Source organism: Eubalaena glacialis, chromosome 4 (assembly GCF_028564815.1).
Source record: "Eubalaena glacialis isolate mEubGla1 chromosome 4, mEubGla1.1.hap2.+ XY, whole genome shotgun sequence".
NCBI classification, from domain to species: Eukaryota; Metazoa; Chordata; class Mammalia; order Artiodactyla; family Balaenidae; genus Eubalaena; species Eubalaena glacialis.
Window position 1 is genome coordinate 50,149,594 of NC_083719.1, and position 12,606 is coordinate 50,162,199.

Consider the following 12,606-nt stretch of genomic DNA (forward strand, 5'->3'; position numbering starts at 1 on the left):
AAAAAACTCTGATTTAAAAAAACAAAGTTGGCGGACTTACACAACCCTGATTTCAAGACATTAAGCTACAGTAATGAACATACACTGTTATACTGGCATAAAGAAATATATATAGATCAATGAAACAGAATAGTTTTAAAGTAGACACATATATGGTCAATTTATTTTTTTACAAAGTTTTCAAGAAAATTCAATGGGAAAAAAAGTAATCTTTTCAATAAATGGTGTTGAAACAAAATGCAAAATTCCCCAAACCAACCAAACAAAAAGAAAACAGTCAAGCTCTACCTCACACATAAAAAAATTACTCAAAATGGATCACACACCTAAAGGTGTACAACATAAAACACACAGAAAAGAACTAGGAGAAGTTCTAGGTGATCATGGGTTTGGAAAATTTTTTCCTAAATAGGAAACCAAAACAATGAACTATATTAAAAAACATACTTTTTACTTTGAAATATTTTCTCTTCAAATACACTTTAAAGAAAAATGGAAGTGCAAGGCACAAACTAGGGAAAATATTTGCAAAATACATATCTGACCAAGTGTTTACATTATGCTATATTAAAGATTCTCAAAAGTCAATGACAAGAAAAACAATGAAAAAATTTCACAAAAGATTTTAACACATTACCAAAGAAGACATACAGATGGCCAATAGGCACAAGAAAAGCTCAAATTCATTAGACATTAGGGACATGCAAATTAAAACCAAAATGAGATATTGGTACACACCCATTTTAATGGCTAGAATCAAAAAGCCTGCCCAAGTGTTGACAAGGAAGGATGTAGAGCAACTGGAACTCTCAAGTACTGCTGATGGAAATGTAAAATTGTACAATGTTGGATATAGTTCATCATTTTTTAAAAAGTTATATATACATCTACCATACAACAGGTATATTCCAAGGTATTTATTTAACCAAGACAAATGAGAGCATTTGTCCACACAAAGAAGTGATAAATGAAAGAAAACAGACAGAAAAAAAAGTGTATATTATACGGTTCAATTCCATAAAATTCTGGAAAATGCAAATTATCATGACTTAAGGAAATCAGTAGGTGCTGGAGCCCAAATCTGAGTGGTGGAAGAGAGGAATAGTTGTGTTACAAAGCAGCCTGAGAAAACTTTTTTTTCTTTTATTTATTTTTTTATACAGCAGGTTCTTATTAGTCATCCATTTTACACACATCAGTGTATACATGTCAATCCCAATCTCCCAATTCATCACACCACCACCCCCACCCCGCCGCTGCTTTCCCCCTTGGTGTCCACACGTTTGTTCTCTACATCTGTGTCTCAATTGCTGCCCTGCAAACCAGTTCATCTGTACCATTTTTCTAGGTTCCACATATATGCGTTAATATACGGTATTTGTTTTTCTCTTTCTGACTTACTTCACTCTGTATGACAGTCTCTAGATTCATCCACGTCTCTACAAATGACCCAACTGCGTTCCTTTTTATGGCTGCGTAATATTCCATAGTATATATGTACCACATCTTCTTTATCCATTCATCTGTCGATGGGCATTTAGGTTGCTTCCATGATCTGGCTATTGTAAATAGTGCTGCAATGAACATTGGGGTGCATGTGTCTTTTTGAATTATGGTTTTCTCTGGGTATATGCCCAATAGTGGGTTTGCTGGGTCATATGGTAATTCAATTCTTAGTTCTTTAAGGAACCTCCATACTGTTCTCCATATTGGCTGTATCAATTTACATTCCCACCAAAAGTGCAAGAGGGTTCCCTTTTCTCCACACCCTCTCCAGCATTTGTTGTTTGTAGATTTTCTGATGATGTGCATTCTGACTGGTGTGAGGTGATACCTCATTGTAGTTTTGATTTGCATTTCTCTAATAATTAGTGATATTGAGCAGATTTTCATGTGCTTCTTGGCCATATGTATGTCTTCTTTGGAGAAATGTCTATTTAGGTCTTCTGCCCATTTTTGTATTGGGTTGTTTGTTTTTTTAATATTGAGCTGCATAAGCCGTTTATATATTTTGGAGAATATTCCTTTGTCCGTTGATTCGTTTGCAAATATTTTCTCCCATTCTGAGGGTTGTCTTTTCATCTTGTTTATGGTTTCCTTTGCTGTGCAAAAGCTTTTAAGTTTCATTAGGTCCCATTTGTTTATTTTTGTTTTTATTTCCATGACTCTAGGAGGTGGATCAAAAAAGATCTTGCTGTGATTTATGTCATAGAGTGTTCTGCCTATGTTTTCCTCTAAGAGTTTTATAGTGTCTGGCCTTACATTTAGGTCTCTAATCCATTTTGAGTTTATTTTGGTGTATGGTGTTAGGGAGTGTTCTAATTTCATTCTTTTACATGTAGCTGTCCAGTTTTCCCAGCACCACTTATTGAAGAGACTGTCTTTTCTCCATTGTATATCCTTGCCTCCTTTCTCATAGATTAGTTGACCATAGGTGCGTGGGTTTATCTCTGGGCTTTCTATCTTGTTCCATTGATCTATATTTCTGTTTCTGTGCCAGTACCATATTGTCTTGATTACTGTAGCTTTGTAGTATAGTCTGAAGTCAGGGAGTCTGATTCCTCCAGCTCCATTTTCTTCCCTCAAGACTGCCTTGGCTATTCGGGGTCTTTTCTGTCTCCATACAAATTTTAAGTTTTTTTGTTCCAGTTCTGTAAAAAATGCCATTGGTAATTTGATAGGGATTGCATTGAATCTGTAGATTGCTTTGGGTAGTATAGTCATTTTCACAATATTGATTTTTCCAATCCAACAACATGGTATATCTCTCCATCTGTTGGTATCATCTTTAATTTCTTTCATCAGTGTCTTATAGTTTTCTGCATACAGGTCTTTTGTCTCCCTAGGTAGGTTTACTCCTAGGTATTTTATTCTTTTTGTTGCAATGGTAAATGGGAGTGTTTCCTTAATTTCTCTTTCTGATCTTTCATCGTTAGTGTATAGGAATGCAAGCGATTTCTGTGCATTAATTTTGTATCCTGCAACTTTACCGAATTCATTGATTAGCTCTAGTAGTTTTCTGGTGGCATCTTTAGGATTCTCTACATATAGTATCATGTCATCTGCAAACAGTGACAGTTTTACTTCTTCATTTCCAATTTGTATTCCTTTTATTTCTTTTTCTTCTCTGATTGCCATGGCTAGAACTTCCAAAACTATGTTGAAGAATAGTGGTGAGAGTGGACATCCTTGTCATGTTCCTGATCTTAGAGGAAATGCTTTCAGTTTTTCACCACTGAGAATAATGCTTGCTGTGGGTTTGTCATATATGGCCTTTATTATGTTGAGGTAGGTTCCCTCTATGCCCACTTTCTGGAGAGTTTACACCATAAATGGGTGTTGAATTTTGTCAAAAGCTTTTTCTGCGTCTAATGAGATCATATGGTTTTTATTCTTCAATTTGTTAATATGGCGTATCACATTGGTTGATTTGCATATATTGAAGAATCCCTGCATCCCTGGGATAAATCCCACTTGATGATGGTGTATGATCCTTTTATTGTGTTCTTGGATTCTGTTTGCTAGTATTTTGTTGAGGATTTTTGCATCAATATTCATCAGTGATATTGGTCTATAATTTTCTTTTTTTGTAGTATCTTTGTCTGGTTTTGGTATCAGGGTGACGGTGGCCTCATAGAATGAGTTTGGGAGTGTTCCTTCCTCCACAATTTTTTGGAAGAGTTTGAGAAGGATGGGTGTTAGCTCTTCTTGAAATGTTTGATAGAATTCACCTGTGAAGCCGTCTGGTCCTGGACTTTTGTTTGTTGGAAGAATTTTAATCACAGTTTCAATTTCATTACTTGTGATTGGTCTGTTCATATTTTCTATTTCTTCCTGGTTCAGTCTTGGAAGGTTATACCTCTCTAAGAATTTGTCCATTACTTCCAGGTTGTCCATTTTATTGGCATAGCATTGCTTGTAGTAGTCTCTTAGGATGCTTTGTATTTCTGCAGTGTCTGTTGTAACTTCTCCTTTTTCATTTCTAATTTTATTGATTTGAGTCCTCTCCCTCTTTTTCTTGATGAGTCTGGCTAATGGTTTATCAATTTTGTTTATCTTCTCAAAGAACCAGCTTTTAGTTTTATTGATCTTTGTTATTGTTTTCTTTGTTTCTATTTCATTTATTTCTGCTCTGATCTTCATGATTTCTTTCCTTCTGCTAACTTTGGGTTTTGTTTGTTCTCCTTTCTCTAGTTCCTTTAGGTGTAAGGTTAGATTGTTTGAGTTTTTTCTTGTTTTTGAGGTAGGCTTGTATAGTTATAAACTTCTCCCTTAGAACTGCTTTTGCTGCATCCCATAGGTTTTGGATCATCGTGTTTTCATTGTCATTTGTCTCTAGGTATTTTTTGATTTCCTCTTTGATTTCTTCAGTGATCTCTTGGTTATTTAGTAACGTATTGTTTAGCCTCTATGTGTTTGTGTTTTTTACGTTTTTTTCCCCTGTAATTCATTTCTAATCTCATAGTGTTGTGGTTAGAAAAGATGCTTGATATGATTTCAATTTCTTAAATTTACTGAGGCTTGATTTGTGCCCCAAGATGTGATCTTTCCTGGAGAATGTTCCGTGTGCACTTGAAAGTGTAATCTGCTGTTTTTGGATGGAATGTCCTATAAATATCAATTAAATCTATCTGGTCTATTGTGTTTAAAGCTTGTGTTTCCTTATTAATTTTCTGTTTGGATGATCTGTCCATTGGTGTAAGTGAGGTGTTAAAGTCCCCCACTATTATTGTGTTACTGTTGATTTCCTCTTTTATAGCTGTTAGCAGTTGCCTTATGTATTGAGGTGCTCCTATGTTGGGTGCATATATATTTATAATTGTTATATCTTCTTCTTGGATTGATCCCTTGATCATTATGTAGTGTCCTTCCCTGTCTCTTGTAACATTCTTTATTTTAAAGTCTATTTTATCTGATATGAGTATTGCAACTCCAGCTTTCTTTTGATTTCCATTTGCATGGAATATCTTTTTCCATCCCATCACTTTCAGTCTGTATTTGTCCTTAGGTCTGAAGTAGGTCTCTTGTAGACATCATATATATGGGTTTTTATTTATTATTTTTAAATTTTTATTTATTTATTTATTTATTTATGGCTGTGTTGGGTCTTCGTTTCTGTGCGAGGGCTTTCTCTAGTTGTGGCAAGTGGGGGCCACTCTTCATTGCAGTGCGCGGGCCTCTCACTGTCGTGGCCTCTCTTGTTGCAGAGCACAGGCTCCATATGCACAGGCTCAGTAATTGTGACTCACGGGCCCAGCTGCTCCGCGGCATGTAGGATCTTCCCAGACCAGGGTTCAAACCCGTGTCCCCTGCATTGGCAGGCAGATTCTTAACCACTGCGCCACCAGGGAAGCCCCCTGGGTTTTGATTTTGTATCCATTCAGCAAGCCTGTGTCTTTTGGTTGGAGCATTAATCCATTCACGTTTAAGGTAATTATCAATATGTATGTTCCTATTACTATTTTCTTAATTGTTTTGGGTTTGATTTTGTAGGTCCTTTTCTTCTCTTGTGTTTCCCACTTAGAGAAGTTCCTTTAGCATTTGTTGTAGAGCTGGTTTGGTGGTGCTGAATTCTCTTAGCTTTTGCTTGTTTGTAAAGCTTTTGATTTCTCCATCAAATTTAAATGAGATCTTTGCCGGGTAGAGTAATCTTGGTTGTAGGTTCTTCCCTTTCATCACTTTAAGTATATCATGCCACTCTTTCTGGCTTGTAGAATTTCTGCTGAGAAATCAGCTGTTAACCTCATGGGAGTTCCCTTGTATGCTCTTTGTCGTTTTTCCGTTGCTGCTTTCAATAATTTTTCTTTATCTTTAATTTTTGCCAATTTGATTACTATGTGTCTCAGCATGTTTCTCCTTGGGTTATCCTGTATGGGACTCTCTGCACTTCCTGGACTTGGGTGGCTATTTCCTTTCCCAAGTTAGGGAAATTTTCGACTGTAATCTCTTCAAATATTTTCTCGGGTCCTTTCTCTCTGTCTTCTCCTTCTAGGACTCCTATAATGCGAATGTTATTGCATTTAATGTTGTCCCAGAGGTCTCTTAGGCTGTCTTCATTTCTTTTCATTCTTTTTTCTTTATTCTGTTCTGCAGCAGTGAATTCCACCATTCTGTCTTCCAGGTCACTTATCCGTTCTTCTGCCTCAGTTATTCTGCTATTGATTCCTTCTAGTGTATTTTTCATTTCAGTTATTGTATTGTTCATCTCTGTTTGTTTGTTCTTTAATTCTTCTAGATCTTTGTTAAACATTTCTTGCATCTTCTCTATCTTTGCCTCCATTCTTTTTCCGAGGTCCTGGATCATCTTCACTATCATTATTCTGAATTCTTTTTCTGGAAGGTTGCCTATCTCCACTTCATTTAGTTGTTTTTCTGGGTTTTTATCTTGTTCCTTCATCTGGTACATAGCCCTCTGCCATTTCATCTTGTCTATCTTTCTGTGAATATAGTTTTTGTTCCACAGGCTGCAGGGTTGTAGTTCTTCTTGTTTCTGCTGTCTGCCTTCTGGTGGATGAGGCTATCTAAGAGACTTGTGCAAGTTTCTTGATGGGAGGGACTGGTGGTGGGTTGAGCTGGCTGTTGCTCTGGTGGGCAGAGCTCAGTAAAACTTTAATCCCCTTGTCTGCTGATGGGTGGGGCTGAGTTCCCTCCCTGTTGTTTGTTTGGCCTGAGGCGACCCAGGACTGGGGCCTACCTGGTCTCTTTTTTGGGCTAATGGCCGACTCTGGGAGGGCTCACGCCAAGGAGTACTTCCCAGAACTTCTGCTGCCAGTGTCCTTGTCCTCATGGTGAGACAGAGCCACCCCCCGCCTCTGCAGGAGACCCTTCAACACTAGCAGTTAGGTCTGGTTCCGTCTCCTGTGGGGTCACTGCTCCTTCACTTGGGTCCCAATGCACACACTACTTTGTGTGTGTCCTCCAAGAGTGGAGTCTCTGTTTCCCCCAGTCCTGTCAAAGTCCTGCGATCAAATCCCACTAGCCTTCAAAGTCTGATTCTCTAGGAATTCCTCCTCCTGTTGCCAGACCCCCAGGTTGGGAAGCCTGACGTGGGGCTCAGAAACTTCACTCTAGTGGGTGGACTTCTGTGGTATAAGTGTTCTCCAGTTTGTGAGTCACTCACCCAGCAGTTTTGGGATTTGATTTTTATTATGATTGCACCCCTCCTACCGTCTCACTGTGGCTTCTCCTTTGTCTTTTGATGTGGAGTATCATTTTGGTGAGTTCCAGTGTCTTCCTGTCGATGATTGTTCAGCAGTTAGTTGTGATTCTGGTGTTCTCGCAAGAGGGAGTGAGAACACGTCCTTCTACTCTGCCATCTTGAACCAATCTCCCAAGAAAACTTTTTGTAGTGATGGATATGTTTATTTTCTTGATTGTAGTCATGGATTTACAGGTGTATAAGTAGGTTAAGTTCATGAAATTTTACACTTTAAATATGTACAGTGCATTGTATGTCATGTATACCACAGTAAGGCTGTTAAATATAGTAAATCATAACTGAATACTTAGTAAAATAAGTGGCCTCACTTTTCAGTTCCATCTTCTTGAAACAAAGTATCTTGAGCTGACCAAACGTAAGAGCACATTGGAAGAGGATCTGACATGTTACCATTAGCATCTTATGAGGTTTTAGTGTATGTCAGGAACTATTCTAAGTCCTTTCATGGATTAAGTCTTAATCTTTATAGTAACTGATGAGGTAAATTCTATCATTAACCTCTTATATTGTATTATTAAATTCTATCACTAACTTCTTAAAATGGTTAAATAACCTGTTCAAAATCACAGAGTTAAAAAGGAAAGAGATTTGTGATTAAATACAGACATGTGAAATGCAGGCCTATACACTTTATAACAGCACTTGATTGTTTCATTTGCGGGTGGAGAGGGGTACTAATTGCCAAATAATGTGTCAAGGTAGACTGGTTGCCACAAAACTGCTCAGATCAGAAGCCTTTAAAAACAGAGCAGGAGACATTGCTTCTGTTGCTGAAAGAAAACAAAAGGTTTCTTTACGACAATAATGACAGCCCTGGAGCCCAGGAGAAGTGAGGGCTAGACTCTGCATTTTGCTCGTAAGGATGAACAAGCAAAGCTGATTCCTTTTGTAAATTGCTAGTAGACTCACAGCTGTTGACATAAGGTCCCTCCTGCCAATCACGTATGTCAGTATAGTTCAGGGCACGAAGTGAAAATGAAACCGAGGAAGGTTTGGCATTAAAGAAATCCATGTCATGGGAAGAGATGGGTAGGAATTAGCATAGGCAAACATTAATTGGCTCAAATACTAGAGTAAGCTTATATAATTAAATTAAGAAGGACTGAGGTGGTAAGTAGGAGCATATCTACCCTTTTAGTTTAATTCACATTTTATATTGAGTTATAACTTTATATGTCTTAAAAAAGCTTTTATACATCTGCTGTCATTCTTTTTTTGTTGTTGTTAATTTTTAAGATAGGACATGCTCACACAGCCTAGAATCTAGTGAAACCAGGTAAAAATGTTCATTCCTAACTATATTGCCTGTCATGAAGCTGGCCACAGATGTGACTTGAACAAGTCAGTCTTTGTGTTTGCGTCGCTTCTCTGCTGTTAATCAGCTAAATTGCTCTGGGTAGATTGAGGGAGTTAGCAAACTTCAGTGGTTGGAGTTGCTGATCTGTAGAATAGGCACAGGTATAACTATCCTTATCTGTTGTAGTGTTTATATAAGAATACGTATGTAAAAATTTTCAAATTTTCCCCCATTCCTGACAGTGGAGCAGGGGAAATTTCATCTCATTAAAGTGGTGACCTTCAATGGTAAGGAGTTCTGGAGCACAAGGAGATGGGACATACAATGGGATGGCAAACCTTCTGGGGAATATATTAGAAATTTGGAAAGAACAGTAGTCATCTTGTTTTTATAAAAACATTATTGAGATATAATTCACATACTATAAAATTCTGTTTGTGGTATGTTCACAAGATGTGCAACTATCACCACTAATCACAGAACATTTTCATCAACCAAAAAGAAATTTCATATTCATTAGCAGTTACTCCTCCCCTTTCCCTAGCCCCTGACAACCACTTATCTACTTTCTACCTCTACAGATTTGACTATTCTGGAGATTTCATATAAATAGAATCATACAATATGTGGCCTTTTGTGTTTGGATTCTTTCCCTTAGAATAATGTTTTCAAGGTTCATCCATGTTGTAGCATGTAACAGTATTTAATTCTTATTTATAGGCTAGTAATATCTCATTATTTATATATCCCATGTATTTTTGTCCATTCATTAGTTGATGAACATTTGAGTTGTTTCTACTTTTAGGCTATTATAAATAGTGCTGCCATAAACATTTGTGTACAAGTTTTTGTGTGGATATATGTTTTCATTTCTATTGAATATATAACAAAGAATGAAATTGCTGAGTCTTATTTTAACTCTATGTGTAATATTTTGAGGAATCACTAAATTGTAAAATGTTGACACTACTTTGGAATACAAATTCATCAGCAATGTATAAGGGTTCTAGTCCCTTCACATCCTTACCAACTGTTGGTATTTTCTGTCTTTTTTACTTTAGCCATCTTAGTGGGTATGAAGTGGTATCTCATTATGGTTTTGAATGGCATTTGCCTAGTGACTAATGACGTTGAACATGTTTTCATGCCCTTATTAGACATTTTTATACATTCTTTGGAAAGATGGCTCTTCAAATCCTTTGCCCATTTTATTGTCTGTCTTTTTATTGTTGACTTTAAGATTCCTTTATATGGTAACTGTAATACTTCCCCTTTCACTATAATTGACATACAGTATCTTTTATAGTGACTCTCAAAGTGTGGTTCAGGGGTCTCTGGTTGTCCCAGATACTCTTTCAAAAGGTCAAAACTATTTTCACTTCACCAAGTGTACAATGGAGTTTTCTAGTGACCACATATGTGTGATATCATAATAGATTAAATGCAAAAGCTGAATTCTGCAAAGCCAGACATTAAAAATATTTGCAAAAATATAAAATAATGCCATTTTTTTCACTAAAAAATAATTGCTTGTTTTGGAAAATAACATTACTTTTCATAAAAATATGTTATGAATAATGTAATAGGTTTGTTATTGTTATTTTGAAATGGATTAATAAATTCTTTTTAAGAATTTCATTTTAAAGTATAATACAATAAATGTTGATTGTTATGTAACCCACATAAACAAAAAGTATTCCTCAATAATTTTTACATGTAAAGTGGTCCTGAAACCAAAAAACGTAGAGCCATGAATATAATGTGATGCTGGGCACATAGTAGATACTCAATAAAATCCAAAACTGTCCTTTTATAAAGTTATTCCATTCAGCATTAGAGGAAGATTTGAGGTGAATCCTTTCAGCTGTGCTCTATTCTTAACTGCTGCACAGTTTGAGGAAACACACAGAAGAGGGAAAGAATTCAAGAGATAGGATATAAGAACTTGAAGAACACAATGCTTTTCCATCTTATTTTTGTGTTTTTCTGTCTCTGCAGACATATTGTTTGGTTATAGGTACCCCTTCTCTCCCTAAACATGGCACTCCTAGTTCAATGCCCTTGAATTTTCCACATTCCGCCACCAACCATGTAGAGCCTACTGCTTCCAAGCATTTCTAATATGGTAGTAACTATGAACAGGGGCTCTGAAATAAAATTAGATGAGTATTTAATTTCAGTGATAGCCTCTTACTTGCTACACAAACTTGGGCTGGTTACCAGACATTTCTGAGAAAGAGTACACATGTCTGCATTGTGTTAGTTAAAAGCACAGACTCTGGAGCCAGACTGCCTGTGTTTAAATCCCCAGATTGTCACTTAATGGTTACGTAACCTTAGTATAAATTACTTAACCACCCTTCCTTGGACTCCTCATCTATAAAAAAAGAATAATGATAATAACAGTACAAAGCATGGTGTTGTAAAGAGCTATATAGATAATTTTTAAGAATACAGTCAGTAATGCTGTAATGTTTGATACATAATAAATACTCTGGAGGTGTTTGCCACATTATCATTTCTGTATTCTGTTTCTCAAATTTACCATCTCTATAATGAGGATAATAACAGTTCCTACTTCATGGGATTGTTATAAGAATTGAATGAAAATACATATAAAGTGTTTAGCAGAGTCTCAGGCACAGACTAAGCTCTCAATAAAGCATTAGCTATTATTATTGTCACTAATAGATGGTTGGCTATTTAAGGGACCATAAAAAAAAATCTGTGATTATACTTTAATGTCAGAAGTCTTCCCAGTTAAATCTTTGAATTCTAGAAGGTTCATGCTAGAAGGAACCTTGGAGTCTATATAGTTCTGCAATTCCAAATTGAACCTTGAATCTGAATCACCTGGGGTCCACCTCAGTTCTACTGAATCACAGTTTCTATGACCAAGGTTTTGGCAATTGTAGGTCCACAGATTCTCTGGATAATTCTAGTGAGTTTGAGAATCACCATGATAGACAATTCCTTTGTTTTATATTTGAGGAAAGAGAGGTGTGGAGGGGCAATGAACTTGGTGAGTAAGTTATTTCAAACCAGGGCAAGAACCTCAATTTCTAAACTTAAAACCAAATATAACTTACCAGACATTTATACATCAGTGTGAAAGAGTTGCAAATCCTTCTTAATGGTATGTTTTTCTACAGAAAGAGCACAAGAATTCTGAAAACTGGAGCCATAAAAGGGTTAACTCTAAACATATACCTCTCAGATTCACAATCTAGCTGAGGACTTGAATGTTGGTCTATACACATTTCTCAGCCTCTCTTTGATACTATCAGCAGCAATGGAAAGTAGTCACATGTCCTTAAACTTGAGAAATGTCTTTCAATACTGTAAAGACCATCATTGTAGATAAGTATAATGAAGAAAGTTACTTTGTACAAATGTCACCTCTGACTCTAATTTACCAACTCAATTTCTCTTTTATGTTTGGATGACTAAGGCAAAACTTCCCAACAGAGATAGAATACTACTAGATATTAGTACCCCAGTTAGATCTTTAAAGAGAAGAAAATGATCAGTGACTACTTCTCTAAAGAGAAGCTGTCAGTCAGAGCCTGTGAATAAAGTCACCACTGAAGTCTCACTAATATTCTTCCTGTCCAAAACAGCTATACCTGAAGCTAGATGTTGGGATTGGTGTTGTGTAAAATTGTGAATATTTTAGGCCTTTCCCGCTTTTCATTTAAAAATAACAGTATTATCACCGTATGTTAATACTTCATAATTTATACAGTACATTTATAATTATTATACTATCTCATTTGATTATGTAATTACCTTTCTTTACAGTTGAAGACACTAAGATGTGGAAACAAAGTAATTTGTCAATAATAATATGTATTAGTTGGTAGAGTCAATGTATTAATTCATACAGTTAAATAGAAAACCTGAACTTCACTCTAAATCCTGTGCTCTTTCCAAAACACCAAAGCTTTCTTCCCATCTCATTAGAAAGTATTAATCTTGAAACTGTTTTATAGGTTATCATTTCCAGTGAGTTAGATATGTAAAAGAAAAGCCTCAATACAAATTTTAAAACATCTAATTGTGGTGCTTTAGGCACTATGGCTAATTTGCA

At 36.2% G+C, this 12,606-nt stretch overlaps 1 long non-coding RNA gene across 1 annotated transcript in view; it reads right to left on the minus strand.

Annotated features, from left to right (window-relative positions):
• LOC133089719 (uncharacterized) overlaps nt 1–12,606 on the minus strand; it is a 381,544-nt gene that overhangs the window by 76,522 nt on the left and 292,416 nt on the right. The window lies entirely within an intron of this gene.